This window comes from Sus scrofa, chromosome 18, assembly GCF_000003025.6.
Source record: "Sus scrofa isolate TJ Tabasco breed Duroc chromosome 18, Sscrofa11.1, whole genome shotgun sequence".
NCBI classification, from domain to species: Eukaryota; Metazoa; Chordata; class Mammalia; order Artiodactyla; family Suidae; genus Sus; species Sus scrofa.
In genome coordinates, this window is record NC_010460.4 from 9009409 (window position 1) to 9022384 (window position 12976).

The window sequence follows — 12976 nt, forward strand, 5'->3', positions numbered from 1 at the left end:
CCATTTCAGATAATTTTAATTTCCAAGTTTAACTCAAAGTCAGGATATTTTCTGTTTATTTATTTCATGAATACTACATCTCTGTTGTTATTTCTCACTGTCTACTGGCCAAAGTAACTGTGGATCGTGATCAACAAACTCTTAAATCCTTAGCCTTTTTCTTAACCTTAAAAAGTTCCAGACACCTGTCTGGCTAGCCCTTGATTATAGCCCTTCTTTGGCCATCTTAAGTAAAACTGTTTCTTGACAAACCAGACTTTAGGACCAAGATGTTAGTAAGGAATGACTGTAAGAATTAATAATATCCTTCACTCTAATCCCTCTCCCCTTTTATGGGCGGGACAGATTACCAGCTGCCCAGTGTCTCTCTGCTTGCACTCAGGCAGTTGGATGTACTGCTCTAAATTTGTGCCGTGAACCTCAGCAGGGCTTCACCAGTGTCTGGCAGTGCTATAGCTTCTTCTCTTTTATTCAGATTGTACTTCCACTCATTGCAAACTTCTCACAGCTCCCACTCTCATATGTGGACTTCACCTTAAACTTGATTGAGAAATTAGATGGAGCTGTCATCATTGCTCCACCATGTGTACAAACCTCTCTGCCTTGGTCTTCATGTTCTCTGTCTTCATTTTGCTTGTTACCAGAGACCTTCCCTGACAGTCTAATTTCTTTCGTGTTTTTGTTTTTTGGGTTTTTTTTTTGGCCCTGCCTGCACTATGTGGGAATTCCTGGGCCAGGGATCAAACATGAACCACAGCAGCAACCCAAGCTGCTGCAGTGAAAATGCCAGGTCCTTAACCCACTGCACTGCAAGAGAACGCCTCTAATTTCTTTCTTGTGACTCAGGTTCCATCTCTTCTTACTGTCTCTAGGGCTTCTTTCCTGCAGTTAGGATCTCTTTTCTACATCAATTTTTCTCTCTTTGTTGAATTTTCTCTTCAGCCTACAAACATGCTCTGTTACCTTGGAGCCCTGATACATAGGCAAATGTATGTAAATATGACCAAACATGTACAGATATATAAATTTCATCCTTCCTAGTGTCTTCCTTTCACTACTTCTTGTTCCTGTTCTTATCCAGCAGATTATCTTCACTGAATAGTTTTTCTCCGACCTCAGTGTCTGCTTCTTCCCAAACATTTTTTTGGACTCTGTTCTTTACCAATCCTCTAAATTGGTCTTCTTTGCCTGCACTTCTTTGCCTTGGAGATTTGCTTATTAGTGTACTGAGAACACCTAAATGTATCTTCTGCCTCATCTCTTTCCCTGAGTGCTAAAATACATAACCAGCTGCCTCCGTGATCATTTAATTAACCTTTCTGTTGGTGACATAATGCTTGATTTCTTTCCCTGATGATTCCCCCCTTCAGTAAATGGCATCACTGTTCATCCTGTTATATCAAAATTTTGGGGTCACCTTGATTCTTATTTTTCTCTCTCACCCTTCTCCCATGTCTATTAGTGAGTCTCATTTTCTCTGTCTCTAAAATATATTCCAGATTAACCAGTTTTTCTCCCTCACCACTGCTTCTACCTTAGTCCTAGCAATCACCTCTTGTTTAGCCTGCAGCTATAGTCTCAACTAGTCTTCTCTGCAAACATTCTTGCCCCCTCTATAATCTCTTCTCCACTAGAGTGATATTTAGAGGCGCTGTAATATATACTGCTTTGGATTTACATTACCTAGAATTAAATCCTGACTTCACTGTTTACCAGCTATGTGGCTTTGAGCAAAATATTTAACACCTCTGTGCCACAATATTCTCATCTATAAAATGGATTGATAATTGTCAATAATAAAATACCAATCAGATCCCCCCCCCACACACACCTCGCCTTTTCAAATTTTTGAATTCTCATTGCACTTAGAATAAAATCAAAGCTACTTAATTACCATGGCCTTCATAAACTGTCCCTTTGCCTAATTGTTCTGATTTTTTTGTTACTTTAACTCTATTTTGAAACATAACTTTTACGAGATTTTTTTTTGGTGGGGAAAGGAGTGTGTGTGTGTTAATTTTATTCTATGGCCACATTCGTGGCATACGGAGGTTCCAGGCTAGGGATTGAATTCAAGCCACAGCTGTGACGTATGCTGCAGGTGCAGCAACATGGGATCCTTTAACCCACTGTGAAGGGCCAGGGATGGAATCCACAGTGACCCTAGCTGCTGCAGTTGTATTCTTTTGTGTGTGTGTGTCTTATTAGGGCCGAAGCATATGGAGTTTCTCAGGCTAGGGGTTGAATCGGAGCTGTAACCACTGACCTACACCACAGCCACAGCAACACCAGATCCGAGCTGTGTCTGTGAACCAGAGCTCACAGAAACACTGGATCCTTAACCCGCTGAGCTAGACCAGAGATTGAACCTGTCCTCATGGTTGCTAGTCAGATTTGTTTCTGCTGAGCCACGATGGAAACTCCTGCAGTCATATTCTTGACCTGACAATCAGCGGCAACTCTCTGTATTGTATATAAATATGGTACCAATTTTTTAAAAAAATCTATTGATTTTTTTTTTCCACCTGGTAAATCATTTATCTTTATGAGTAGACCTACTATGTTTTTCCAGTTTTGTGTGAGATTGGTAAAATTCCTAGAAGTGGAATTGCTTGGTCAAAAGATAGGAATGTTTTCAAGCCTATGATTACTATTGAGATAAATAGGAGACCTTATATGTCCAAACAAATTTCATTTACTCTCATGCTTTTTTTTTTTTTTTTTTTTTTTTTTTTTGGCCATTCCTGCAGCATGTGGAAGTTCCTGATCCAGAGATCAAACCTGCATCGAAGCAGTGATTCAGGCTGCTGCAGTGACAACACCAGATCTAACCTGCTGTGCCACAAGGGAAATCCTGCCCTTATGCTGGATTGGTAGTTTGCCTGAGGATAAAATTACAGGTTCAGATCATTTTTATTCAGGACAATGAAAACATTACTTCACTGAGTTCCCATTGTGGCTCAGCAGTAATGAACCTGACTAAGTATCCTTGAGGATGCAATTTTGATCCCTGGCCTCAGTAGGTTAAGAATCTGGCATTGCTGTGAGCTGTGGTGTAGGTCATAGATGCGGCTCAGATCCTACGTGGCTGTGGCTGTGCTGTAAGCCAGCAGCTGCAGCTTGGATTCGACTCCTAACCTGGGAACTTCCATATGCCACACCAGTGGCATATGCCTTAAAAAGGAAAAAAAAAAGGAAGAAAGAAAACATTACTTATCTTTTCTTTTTAACAGCTTTATTGAGATATGCTTCATATATCATAGAATGTACCCATTTAAAGGGTACACTTTGGTGGTTTTTAATATTTTCATGGGGTTGTGCAATCAGCATCACAGTCCACTGTAGAACATTTTTATCACCCCAAAAAGAACTTCCCCAGACAGTAGTCATTCCCCAGCCCCACTAATCCCATATTCGTAGGCAATAAGTAATCTACTTTCTGTCTCCAGTTGTTGCTGATGAAAAATCTGATATCAGTTCTAGTTATTTGGTAGGAAATGTTTAGCATTTTTTTTTCAACTTTGAATTTCTGAAATTTATTCATGGAAACCATAGTTTATTCAGCCATGAGTCTTGTTTACTCATCTATCTTAGTCCTTTCCTTAGGCCAAAATATTTTAAATCTTTTTTTAGAACTCTTATTAAATGAATTTTGAACTTCCCAGATGCATTCTTTTTTTTTTTTTTTTTTTGGTCTTTTTGCCTTTTCTAGGGCCTTCTCTTGGCATATGGAGGTTCCTGGACTAGGGGTCGAATCAGAGCTGTAGCAGCTGGCTGACGCTATAGCCACAGCAACTGGGGATCCGAGCCACGTTTTCAACCTACACCACAGCTCATGGCAACACCGAATCCTTAACCCACTGAGCAAGGTCAGGGATCGAACCCACAACCTCATGGTTCCTAGTTGGATTCGTTAACCACTGTGCCACGACGGGAACTCCCCCAGATCCATTCTTAACGTCTCAACTTTTACTTTTTACTATTATCCACCTCTGTGTTTTGTTTTGTTCTGCTTTACTCTACTTTCTGGGAAGTTTCTTTAACTTTATATTACAAATCACTACCATAGTCTTTACTAGTACTCATTCTGTTATTTACCCTTTCCAGAATTTTTTCTGAATAATATTTTTATTTTCTCCTCCCTCAGTCATTCTGTTTGTTCATTGTGATTTTTCTCTTTCTTCCTGTTGGATTTTCATTGTCTTGTGATTCTTTTTTTAATTTGAGATGTAATTGACATGTATTAGTTTCTGCTATACAACATGATTTGCTGTTCATATATATTGAGTATTTATTACTGCAATAAGTTGGTTAATACCCATCACGGCACAGAATTTTTCCCAGAGTTCCTGTTGTGGCTCAGTGGGTTAAGAATCTGACATAGTTTCTGTGAGGATGTGGGTTCAATCCCTGGCCTCACTCAGTAGGTTAAGGATCTCGAGTTGCCGCAAGTTGCAGCATAGGTTGAAGATGCAACTAGAACCTGGCATTGCTGTGGCATAGGCCGGCAGCTGCAGCTTCAGTTTGACCCGTAGCCCAGGGCATATGCTGCAGGTGCAGCCCTGAAACAAAAAGAAAAAAGAAGAGAATTATTCCTCTCTTAATATAAGATTTTTTTTTTCTTTTTTGGCTGTGCCTACAGTATGTGACCAGCAACTTGGGTGCTGCAGTGAAGACACCAAATCCCTAATCCACTGAGCACCATGGAACTCGAGAAGGAGAATTTTAAGATCTGCTCTATTAGCAATTTGCAAATATACAATACAGTATTATTAACTGCAGTCACCATGTTGTTATATGTCTTGTGATTCTTAGCTGTCTATTCGTATTTATGTATAAAGGACTGAGTTGATTATAGTAGAGAGCTTTGCAGTTACACAGATCTAGACGTCTAAATGGGAGGTCTGACTGGGTTTTCTGAAAGTCTTTAATGTCCATTGGCTGGTCTCTCTAAGGTCACAGGGATTGGAGTAAACAGGTTTAGGGCCACCCCAATTACAAAAGGAAGGACAGGAGTTCCTGTTGTGGCTGAGCGGTAACAAACCTGACTAGTATCCACAAAAGGAAGGACAGGTTTAGTGTGGAAGGAGCAAACTTATTCATCCAATTTATTTCCTTCCTTCCTTCTTTCTTTCTTCCCTTTTCAAGCATATAGAAAAGTAGAGAGAATAATATAATGACCGCACCCAACTTTGTTGAGTCATGTCTTTCATCATATTTGTTTCAGCATTTTTAAACAAATAAAAAAATTATAGACAGATAATAATCACAGAGATTAGATAGATAATCCAAGACAGAGTTTATCTTTGATTCTTTTCCCTGCCCTCTCTTTTTCAGAGGTAGCTATTATGCTGAATTTAGTGTTTATAATATCCATGCATGTTTCTGTGTTTTTGCCAATGATGTGTGTCCATAAACAATGTCATTTGCATGTTTAAAGCTACACATATCCTGGAACATCCTTCTTTCACTCAGTATTGTATTTTTGAGATGTATTCATCTTGATATATTTAGCTCTAGTTCTTAATTTTGACTTACAGTATTCTATTTTACAAATAAATCAGAGTTTGCCCATTTTTCTGTTAGGGAATATTTTACTTGGTTCCAATATTTTGTTGTTATAAACATTGCTGCAATGAATATGTCTTGTAAACATGTTAATATGTAATAGCCAGATGGTCACATAATGCCCATCTTCAGCTTTACTAGACATTGCTAATTTACTCTCAGACATTTACATTATACCCACCTGTAGAATAGAAGAGCACTTATTGCTGTACATGGTTGCCAATTCTTGGTAATATTAGACTTAAGTTTTTTGCCAGTCTCATGGGTGTGAAATGGTTTCTCATTTTAATTTTCATTTTTTGGTTACTAATGAGGTAATTTATTTTATTGTGTGTATTGGATATTCTGAATTCTCTTTAGTGAACTAACTATTCATAAATCCTTTGCTCTGTTTTCTTTTGGATTGATGTTTTCCAAAAAGATAACCAGTTACCCCAACGTTATTTATTTATTTTGTTTTTTTGTTGTTGTTGTTTTTTGCCTTTTCTAGGGCTGCTCCCACGGCATATGGAGGTTCCCAGGCTAGGGGTCTAATTGGAGCTGTAGCCACCGGCCTATGCCACAGCCACAGCAATACCAGATCCGGGCTGTGTCTGCAACCTACACCACAGCTCACGGCAACACCAGATCTTTAACCCACTGAGCAAGGCCAGGGATCGAACCCGCAACCTCATGGTTCCTAGTTCCAGATTCATTGACCACTGCCCCACCATGGGAACTCCTCCAACATTATTTATTATATAGTCAGTTTTGTCCCCTCTCCAAATTATAATGGCAATACAAACCATATACTGTGTATATAAACACCCTGCCTCTGTTTCTAAGCCTTCTATTCGGTCCTTTTGCTCTATTTTTCTATTCCTTCTATACTCTTGCTTTACAAATAATTTTCCTTATTATTAAAAGTTTATCATTTTATAATGCTTCCATTAGAATTTTAGAGTTTGTCAAATTCCATGGGAAAAAAACCTCTTGGGAATTTGTATTTCATTGAACCTAAATAATTTGGGGAAAATTGTGATCATTATGATATTGAGTCTTCACATAAAAAAATGAAGTATTTGTCAAATGAAGAGGAGATGTGCAAGCGTACACACACACATACACACACATCATATGATGTATTTGTGAAATAAGGGTTAGTAGAGAAAAATAAGTACCAGAATATGCACAATCCCCTGGGCTCCTATATTTCTACATAGATGTATTCTTGGGATAAACATAAATAGAATTGATTCACCATGGAAAGGCCTTCTAGGTAATAACTGGACCTTTGAGATTGATGAAATGGCCTTAATAGAAAGGGCAAAGATCCTGAGCTCTGTAGCTGACCTCAGCCTTTTCTTGCTTTGACTAACTCAAACCAGCTGAATCAGCTTCTTGATAGGCTATCAAAAGAGGTGGAGAAATTGCCTCCAGAGTCATCTGGGGCTCTCTTTTTTTTTTTTCTTTCTTTTTAGCAGCATATGGACGTTCCAAGGCCAGGGGTCAAATTGAAGCTGCAGTTGGAGCCTGTTCCACAGCCACAGCAACACCAGATCCCAGCTGCATCTGCGACCTGTACCAGTTCACAAGAACGCCATATCCTTAATTTACCGAGCAAGGCCGGGGATGGAACCTGCATCCTCATAGACACTAGTTGGGTTCTTAACCCTCTGAACCACAACTGGAACTCCTCAATCTTCTTTTATGCCTTTGCATATTGTTTTGTTTACTCCACCAAGATTCTTTATAGTTGTTGCTATTATGAAGGACTTTTTTTATTTATTTATTTTTTTGTCTTTTTGTCTTTTTGTTGTGGTTGTTGCTATTTCTTGGGCCGCTCCCATGGCATATGGAGGTTCCCAGGCTAGGGGTTGAATCGGAGCTGTAGCCACCGGCCTACGCCAGAGCCACAGCAACGTGGGATCCGAGCCGCGTCTGCAACCTACACCACAGCTCACGGCAACGCCGGATCGTTTAACCCACTGAGCAAGGGCAGGGACCGAACCCGCAACCTTGTGGTTCATAGTCGGATTCGTTAACCACTGCGCCACGACGGGAACTCCATGAAGGACTTTTTTAAACTGGCTCTGTCTGATGCATTGGGACACCATGTAGTGTTTGTATCCTTGATTTTATATCTGCCATTGTTGCTCAACTCTTACAGTAGTCTTTTAATTAATAGTTATTAGTCCTGTTAGTGTGTAGATTCACTTGTTTTTTTTCTATACATAGCATGTTTCCTACAAGTAAATTTTAATCTCTGCCATTCCAATTCTTAAACTTGTTTTTATATCTTAGTACCACTGACGATATAACCTATATCATAGCAGTCATATCAGGCACCCTTATCTTATTCCTGACCTTTTACTGGGATATTTTGCTGCATGTTTCTTCTTCTTTTTTTTTGCTTTTTAGGGCCGCACCTGAGGCATATGAAGGTTCCTAGGCCAGGGGTCAAATCAGAGCGGTAGCTGCCAGCCTACGTTACAGCCACGCAGGATCCAAGCTGCATCTGCAACATACACCACAGTTCATGGTGATGCTGAATCCTTAACCCATTGAGCAAGGTCAGGGATCGAACCTGCGTCCTTTTGAATGCTAGTCAGATTCGTTTTCCTCTGAGCCACAACGAGAACTCCTTGCTTCAGGTTTCATATAGATATATTTTATTAAGTTAAAAAGGTCCCTATTTCTGGAGTTCCCGTCATGGTGCAGTGGTTAACGAATCCGACTAGGAACCATGAGCTTGCGGGTTCGATCCCTGCTTGCTCAGTGGGTTAACGATCCAGTGTTGCCATGAGCTGTGGTGTAGGTCGCAGATGTGGCTCGGATCCTTTGTTGCTATGACTGTGGCATAGGTTGGCAGGTACAGCTCCAATTAGACCCCTAGCCTGGGAACCTCCATATGCCGTGGGAGCGGCCCAAGAAATGGCCAAAAAAAAAAAAAAAAAAAAAATCCCTATTTCTAACATTCTACGATTTTTTTAAATGAGTGTTAAAATTTTAAAAATACATTTAGATTTTGTCACTGATCTTTTAAATTAGTTGCATGATGGTAAAGAAATACGGTTTGGGAGTTCCCGTCGTGGTGCAGCGGAAATGAATCCGACTAGGAACCATGAGGTGTTGCAGGTTCTATCCCTAGCCGTGCTCAGTGAGTTAAGGATCTGGCATTGCCGTGAGCTGTGGTGTTGGTTGTAGACACACAGCTGTGATCCCACGTTGCTGTGGCTATGGTATAGGCTGGCAGCCATAGCTCCGATTAGACCCCTAGCCTGGGCATCTTCATATGCCATGGATGCAGTCCTAAAAAGACAAAAAAAAAAAAAAAAAAAAAAAAGAAAAAGAAAAAAAGAAATAAATTTTGTATGATAGTTTTTTGTCTTTATGAAACTTGATTTGTGGCTGCTATAGAGAAGTAAAAGGAAGAAAAACAAAACTTGATCAATTTCATAGAGGTCAAAGAAGCAAGAAAAAGCAGGATGAGCAGAAAGCACTTAATAAGATGATAGAAATAAATCAGTATGAAAATATAAATAAACTAAATTCTCTGGTTAAAACACAGCCAGATATGTTTAAAACAAAACAAGCTAACTGGAAAAATCTATAATTCATTTATAGGAGAAACATGATGGTTGAAAGTCAAAGGATGACAGAGGACAGCACCAGGCAAGTAGTGGTAAAATGCCTGTTTAGGCAGGTTATTATCAGGTAAATTAGACTTTTAAGAGAAAAAGCATTGTTGAGAAAGAGGGCCGTTACTTAACATTAAAGGATAAAACAATAAAAAATCGGGGGTAAAGTTAAACCTACAGAAAAGTTGAAATAGTAGTACCACGAACTCTTAATATAAATACTACTACACTATGTAGATTGAGCATTTTGTTAACATTTTGCTTGATTTATACCTCTTAAGAAATTACTTTACCTGCCCGAAATCTAGGAAGATTGTCAGTTTCATAATGTTATGTCTAGTACATGTTCATTTTTTAAAGTTTTTCTGAAGTATAGTTGATTTATAATGTGATAATTTCTGCTGTACAATAAAGTGATTCAGTTATACATGTACACATATCCATTCTCTTTCAGATTCTTTTTCCACATTGATTATCACAGAATATTGGGTAGAGTTCTCTGTGCTATACAACAGGCCATGGCATGATTATTAAGAGACCAGGGGAGTTCCTTGGTCTCAGTGGTTTAAAGATCCAGTATTGTCACTGATGTGGCTCTGGTCACTGCTGTGGTGCAGGTTTGATCCCTGGCCCAGGAACTTCTGCATGCCATGGTCTGGACCGAAACATAAATTTAAAAAAAGATTGTCATGGAAATCAGGACAGTTGACCTGGAACACCCTACATTTTAGATTTGTCTGATTTTCTTAGCTTTGATTTTCAAAGAAAGGTAAATGTTTATAGTATGTCATATATTCCATATTTGATTATTTCATTGTGGTTCTTTTGCATATTTTTCTTTAACCTTTATATTGCTTCTGAACTAGAAGCTAAGTATAAAGAGTTAGATTCTGTTTAAATGTTTATTACCCATGAAGTATACTTATACTTCATGAGTGATAAATAATATGTCATTTATCTTGCATCACCTTAAGAGGTACTTGGTAGGTTGCCCTATCATTAATGGTTCTAAAGTACATCTCTCCTTTTAACGATACGTGTTTCCCTTTGTCTTTAATCTGTGGGGAAGTACTTTGGCAATATGTTAGTTTCCTGTTCATCAACTTTTCACCTAGTAGCTTTAACATCCTGTCTTTTGCTGAACCAGTTCTTTTGTATTAACGGGCATTCTTTTGTAAAGAAGAGCTTCTCCTATCAAATGGGGATAGCTGTGATTTTTCCTAAAATGCAAGAATAAATGTATAATTCCTTTCCATTAATATTTAATTTTCTAAAGCTGTAATAGTCACCTCTAGTGGTGGCAAATGTCCCCCATCAAACCCTTTTTTTTAAGCTCAGTGAATTTTACTGTATTTGTAGTTGTAAATGTACCATCATCACAACCTAATTTTATAACATTTCCATCCCAAACCCCCAGTCCATTCCCCCCTCCCCTGTCTCCTTTAGTAACCATAAGATTTTCAAAGTCTGTGAGTCTGTTTCTATTCTGCGAATAAGCTCATTGTATCCTTTTTTTAGATTCCACATATAAGTGATAGCATATGACGTTTGTGTCTCACTGTCTAACTTCACTTAGCATGGTAATTTCTAGGTACGTCTATGTTGCTGCCAGTGCCATTATTTCATTCCTTTTTATGGCTGAGTAATAGTCCATTGTGTATATGTACCACATATTCCTTAGTTCACTCCTCTGTCAGTGGACATTTAGGTTGCTTCCATGTCTTGGCTATTGTATATAGTGCTGCAATGAACACTGAGGTGCATGTATCTTTTCAAGTCAGGGTTTTCTCTAGGTAGATGCCCAGGAGTGGGATTGCTGGATCATAGGGTCATTTTTATTTTTATTTTTTTAAGGAATCTCCATACTGTTTTCTGTAGTGGTTGCACCAATTTACATTGCTACCAACAGTGTAAGAGGGTTCCCTTTTCTCCACACCCTCTCCAGCATTTATTGTTTGTAGATTTTTTTATTTTGGCCATTCTGGCTGGTGTAAGGTGGTACCTTATAGTAGTCTTGATTTGCATTTCTATAAATATTAGTGCTTTTGAGCATCTTTTCATGTGTTATTTGGCCACCTGTACGTCTTGGGAGAATTATCTGTTTAGATCTTCAGGTCATTTTTTGATGTGATTTTTTGTTTTTTAGGAATTGAGCTGCAGGAGGTCTTTATATATTTTGGAAAAGCCCGTGTCAGTAGCTTCGTTGGCACGTATTTTCTCCCATTCTGTGCATTGTCTTTCGGTTTGTTTAGGGTTTTCTTTGCCATGCAAAACCTTTTAAGTGTAATTAGGTTCCATTTGTTTATTTTTGTTTTTATTGTCATTGCTTGAAGAGGTCAATCTGAGAAGATATTGCTGCAGTTTATGTCAGAAAGTGTTCGGCCTGTGTTTTCCTCTAGGAGGTTTATAGTATCTAGTCTTATATTTAGGTCCTTAATCCATTTTGAGTTTATTTTTGTGTATGGTGTTAGGGAGTGTTCTAATTTCATTCTTTTACATATATCTGTCCAGTTTTCCCAGCACCACTTATTGAAGGGACTCTCTTTTCTCCATTGTGTATTCTTGCCTCCTTTGTCATAGATTACTTGACTGTAGGTGCGTGGGTTTAATTCTGGGTTTCTGGAGTTCCCGTCATGGCTCAGTGGTTAAAAAATCCAACTAGGAACCATGAGGCTGCGGGTTCAGTCCCTGGCCTCACTCAGTGGCTTAAGGATCCGGCATTGCTGTGAGCTGTGGTGTAAGTAGCAGACATGGCTCAGATCGTGTGTTGCTATCACTGTGGCATAGGCCAGCAGCTACATCTCCAATTAGACCCCTAGCCTGGGAACCTCCATATGCTGTGGGTGCAGCCCTAGAAAAAGACAAAAAAAATAAAAAATTAAAAAAAAAAAAAATTCTGGGCTTTCTGTCCTGTTCCACTGGTCTGTATTTCTGTTTTTGTGCCAGTACTGTGTTGTTTTGATGACTGTAGCTTTGTAGCATAGTCTGAAGTCAGGCACCTCCATTTTTCTTTCTCAGGATTGCTTTGACTATTCTGGGTCTTTTGTGCTTCGAAACAAACTTTTTTTTTTTGGCCTTTTTTGCTTTTTAGGGCCGCACCTATGGCATATGGAGGTTTCCAGGCTAGGGGTCTAATCAGAACTACAGCTGCTGGCCTACACTATAGCCACAGCAATGCGGGATCCCAGCCATGTCTGTGACCTACCCCACCGCTCATGGCAGCACCAGATCCTTAACTCATTAAGCGAGGCCAGAGATGGAACCCAAAACCTCATGGTTCCTAGTCGGATTCGTTTCTGCTGCACCACGACGGGAACTTCGCAAACAAACTTTAAAATATTTTGTTCTAGTGAAAAATGCTTTTGGTAATTTGCTATGAATTGCATTGAATCTGTAGATTGCCTTGGGTAGTATAGTCATCTTGGTAACATTGATTCTTCCAGTCCAGGGGCATAGTATATCTTTCCATCTGTTTGTATCATCTTTGATTTCTTTCATTTGTGTTTTATAGTTTCAAGAGTACAGGTCTTTTGTCTCTTTAGGTAGGTTTATTCCTAGACATTTTTGGCCTTATGGTTAAGTGGGATTGTTTCCCTAATTCCTCTTTCTGGTCTTTCATTGTTGTATAGAAATGCAGTTGATTTCTATGTATTAATTTTGTATCCTGCATCTTCATTGATAAGCTCTAACAGTTTTCTGGTAGCATCTTCAGGATTTTCTAAGTATAGTATCATGTCATCTGCAAAGAGTGATAGTTTTACTTTTTCCTTTCCAATTTGGATTCCTTT

At 38.9% G+C, this 12976-nt stretch overlaps 1 protein-coding gene across 9 annotated transcripts in view; it reads left to right on the forward strand.

The window, feature by feature from the left end:
• The window catches only part of BRAF (B-Raf proto-oncogene, serine/threonine kinase), a 174596-nt gene that overhangs the window by 51446 nt on the left and 110174 nt on the right, over nt 1-12976 (forward strand). Inside the window, exon 1 of one of the 9 annotated variants that reach the window (XM_021078588.1) lies at nt 2768-2900. The exons of 7 other annotated variants lie outside the window; for them this stretch is intronic. The gene's annotated coding sequence lies outside the window, so the exon portion shown is untranslated. Of the gene's footprint in view, nt 1-2767; nt 2901-8870; nt 9223-12976 lie in introns of those variants that run through there. One more of the 9 variants, XM_005654267.3, reaches the window with a different exon arrangement.